Here is a 4,989-nt window from a genome sequence, read left to right on the forward strand (position 1 = left end):
CCTGTTGCAGCCCCTGGGCTTATAGCATCCTGCTTTTCCAACTAGGGTTGTAGCTTAGAAAATAATAATAATAATAATAATGATAATAATAATAATAATGATAATAATAATAATATTATTTTTGGTGTTGTTGCTATTATGATTCTGTTGCAATTATTATTATTACTATTATTATTATTATTATTAATATAATTCCTAATATCACATATAATCAAATACATTCTAATGCATATATTTTTATTATTAAAATGTTCGTCTATTAGCACTCATATTCACATGAATGTAATACTCGTATACCAATATACATTTTTTTCCTGATTTAAAAAAAAAAACATTTTTGTGTCCATGTACAGGTTATTTTAAATACATGTTAGATACAGACTCTCTCTCTCTCTCTCTCTCTCTCTTTCTCCTCTCTCTCTCTCTCTCTCTCTCCTCTCTCTCTCTCTCTCTCTCTCAAAAATTATGAAATATCTTTATGTGAATATAATTTTTTTCGCTCTTTGATGCCAATAGCCAAGTAGATGAATTTATTTTCTCTCTCTCTCTCTCTCTTCTTCTTCTCTTTCTCTCTCTCTCTCTCTCTCCTCTCTCTCTCTCTCTCAAATTATGAAATATCTTTATGTGAATATAATTTTTTTTCGCTCTTTGATTCCAATAGGCAAATAGATGAATTTAGTTCTCCTCTCTCTCTCCTCTCTCTCTCTCTCTCTCTCTCTCTCTCTCAAAGTATGAAATATTTTCAAGTGAATATAATTTTTTTCGCTCTCTGAAGCCAATACCCAAATAAATGATTTTATTCTCTCTCTCTCTCCTCTCTCTCTCTCTCTCTCTCTCTCTCTCTCAAATTATGAAATATCTTTAAGTGATTATAATTTTTTTCGCTCTTTGACGCCAATATCGGAATAGATTAATTCTCTCTCTCTCTCTCTCCTCTCTCTCTCTCTCTCCTCCTCTCTTAAATTATGAAATATCTTTATTTGAATATATTTTTTTCGCTCTTTTACGCCAATAGCCAAATAGATGAATTTATTCTCTCTCTCTCTCTCTCTCTCTCTCTTCTCTCTCTCTCTCTCTCAAATTTTGATGCCAATAGCCAAATAAATATGTTACCTCTCTCTCTCTCTCTCTCTCTCTCAAATTATGAAATATCTTTATGTGAATATAATTTTTTTCGCTCTTTGATACCAATAGCCAAATAGATGAATTTATTCTCTCTCTCTCCTCTCTCTCTCTCTCTCTCTCTCTCTCTCTCTCTCTCAAATTATGAAATATCTTTATGAGAATATAATTTTTTTTCACTCTTTAACGCCAATAGCCAAATAGATGAATTAAAATTCTCTCTCTCTCTCTCTCTCTCTCTCTCTCTCTCTCTCTCTCCCCTTGATTGACGTTAATACTAACTAATGACAACTGTTAACAAGACGCGATTAACAATAGTTTTCTCACAAGGACATTTAATAGTCACTTAGGCCCTTTTTAACTTCCTTTCTGTAGGCCTACGAGAGTCGGCAATAGACCTAAAGAGACACCTATCTATCTACGTAAGGCTATCTACGACTTTAGGGATGCCTGGTTCGATTAAATTAGGATTAATTTAGGATTAATCAGAGATATCCTTCATTAGCAAGATGGATTCAGAGAAAAATATAGGACCCTTTTCACAGTCTTGACTTAAATCTTAATTGAACTGGATATTCGAAACTCAATTGTCCAGTTTAAGGTTTAAAGGCCGCTCATGAATGGCAGAGGCAAGGGACAGTGACATTCCCCTATCAAGCAGGACAATGCCCTAGAGACTGACCATATTAGTCTAATGCCCTAGAGACTGACCATATTAGTCCAATGCCCTAGAGACTGACCATATTAGTCCAATGCCCTAGAGACTGACCATATTAGTCTAATGCCCTAGAGACTGACCATATTAGTCCAATGCCCTAGAGACTGACCATATTAGTCCAATGCCCTAGAGACTGACCATATTACATATGATCAGCGCTCAAGGCTCCTCTCCACCCAAGCTAGGACCAAGGAGGGTCAGGTAATGGCTGCTGATGACTAAGCAGATAGAGCTATAGGCTCCCTTAAACCCCCAATCCTTAGCTCACAGGAATGGTGAGGTTGGTGCAACCCAAGGAACTAACGAGCTTGAGCGGGACTCGGACAATGCCCTAGCCTAGAGACTGACCATATTGCATATGATCAGCGTTCAAGGCTCCTCTCCACCCAAGCTAGGACCAAGGAGGGTCAGGTAATGGCTGCTGATGAGTAAGCAGATAGAGCTATAGGCTCCCTCAAACTCCCAATCCTTAGCTCACAGGGATGGTGAGGTTGCAGCGACCAGAGGAACTAACGAGTTTGAGTGGGCCTCGAAGCCCATTCTGGCAATCACCAGGCAAGGACGCTACCACTAGGCCACCACAACCCAAAAGAGGTTTATGGCGGTCTATTGGAAACGTCCGAGCCTGGCGATCGACGGACCAGGGTTCGAATCCCACTCAAGCTCGATAGTTTTTTATAGTGTCTGTAACCTTACCATCCTTGTGAGCTAAGGATGGAGGTTTTTGGGGAGCCTATAGGTCTACCTGCTGAGTCATCAGTAGCCATTGCCTGGCCCTCCCTTGTCCTAGCTTGGGAGCTGATCATAATTATGTGGTCAGTCTCTTTGACATTGTCACTGTCCCTTGCCTCTGCCGTTCATGAGCGGCCTTTAAACTTTTTAAGAGTTTTGGGTATGATCCTGGGGTAGAAAATGCGATTTAGGGTCTTGTCCTAAAATACATTGTCTTTGTTGGCCAATGTTGAGAGAGAGAGAGAGAGAGAGAGAGAGAGAGAGATCCGCTTGTAGAAATATAGTCTTTAACTGTGAAGAGAGATAGAAATAAAGAGTGAGAGCGAGAGAAAGATACATTTGATATGTACTGTATATAGACTTGAATTGTGGAGAAAGAGAGAGAGAGAGAGAGAGAGAGAGAGAGAGAGAGAGAGAATTACTCTTTTACCTCCTCTTCTTAATGACCCTCATTTTATTAGCTAAATCTTTCTGCCGACAAATTTGCACATCGCGGAAAACACGACGAAGGAAGTCGCCGTCCAATGAACACACTTTATTTATGGCTTCTTTACTTCAGTGGATCATACGGACTAATTCCCTATAGAGAATAGTGCGAAAGTCGCCCTTATGTACTCGAGTTTCTATTGAACATAAACACTCTTAAGGCTGATGACCATAAGGGTTATATTCCCTATTGAAAAGCGAGACAATTCACCCTTATTAATAGAAACGATCCTCTGGCGGCATGCCATGCGAAAAAAGCTCAATTTTCCTTCGGAAAACCTTTAAGATTCGCCCTTACGGGCGACCACCACAATACAGGTCAAAGGTTAAGGGTTGTTCTAAGCCACGGCAATTAGGAAAATGTTTTAATTACTCTTTAAATAGCGTTGCCGTCATTACTTCGGTGGTGAAACTCGCTAACTTATACTTGTTGCTTGGCGCTAGAATTAGCAGGCCGAGAGAGAGCCGGCACTGGGGTCTTCTTGCAAACTCTAATTTACTTTCCAGAGGAAAGCGATACAAATTATAGGTTAACGAAAGACGAGGTGGAAGTAGGACAACTTGGCGAGTCCAGGCGAATTGAGTGTTGAAGAAGTTCTTGGTTTGCTTTTTAAAGGCCGCTCATGAATGCAGAGTCAAGGAACAGTAACATTGCCCTAGCTAGTAAGGCCATGTCCTAGAGACTGACCATATACAGTATTATGGTCATAGTTTGTTTTTAAAGGCCTCTCATGAATGGCAGAGTAGGGAACAGTGGCACTGTCCTAGCTAGTAAGGCCATGTCCTAGAGACTGACCATATACAGTATACATATGATCTTGGTTTGTTTTTAAAGGCAGCTCATGAATGGCAGAGGCAAGGAACAGTGGCACTGTCCTAGCTAGTAAGGCCATGTCCTAGAGACTGACCTTATACAGTATACATATGATCATGGTTTGTTTTTTAAAGGCTGCTCATGAATGGCAGAGGCAAGGGACAGTGGCACTGTCGTAGCTAGTAAGGCAATGTCCTAGAGACTGACCATATACAATATACATATGATCATGGTTTGTTTTTAAAGGCAGCTCATGAATGGCAGAGGCAAGGAACAGTGGCACTGTCCTAGCTAGTAAGGCCATGTCCTAGAGACTGACCATATACAATATACATATGATCATGGTTTGTTTTTAAAGGCAGCTCATGAATGGCAGAGGCAAGGAACAGTGGCACTGTCCTAGCTAGTAAGGCCATGTCCTAGAGACTGACCATATACAATATACATATGATCATGGTTTGTTTTTAAAGGCAGCTCATGAATGGCAGAGGCAAGGGACAGTGGCATTGTCCTAGCTAGCAGGACAATGTCCTAGAGACTGGCACTAGACAGTATTATGGTCATGGTTTGTTTTTAAAGGCTGCTCATGAATGGCAGAGGCAAGGGACAGTGGCACTGTCCTAGCTAGTAAAGCCATGTCCTAGAGACTGACCATATACTGTATACATATCATCATGGTTTGTTTTTAAAGGCCGTTCATGAATGGCAGAGGCAAGGGACAGTGGCACTGTCCTAGCTAGTAAGGCCATGTCCTAGAGACTGACCATATACAATATACATATGATCATGGTTTGTTTTTAAAGGCTGCTCATGAATGGCAGAGGCAACGGACGGTGGCACTGTCCTAGCTAAATTTAGTAAGGCAATATCCTAGAGACTGACAATATACAGTATTATGGTCATGGTTTGTTTTTAAAGGCCGCTCATGAATGGCAGAGGCAAGGAACAGTGGCACTGTCCTAGCTAGTAAGGCCATGTCCTAGAGACTGACCATATATAGTATTATGGTCATGGTTTGTTTTTTAAAGGCTGCTCATGAATGGCAGAGGCAAGGGACAGTGGCATTGTCCTAGCTAGTAAGGCAATGTCCTAGAGACTGACCATATATAGTATACAT

This window comes from Palaemon carinicauda, chromosome 42, assembly GCF_036898095.1.
Source record: "Palaemon carinicauda isolate YSFRI2023 chromosome 42, ASM3689809v2, whole genome shotgun sequence".
NCBI classification, from domain to species: domain Eukaryota; kingdom Metazoa; phylum Arthropoda; class Malacostraca; order Decapoda; family Palaemonidae; genus Palaemon; species Palaemon carinicauda.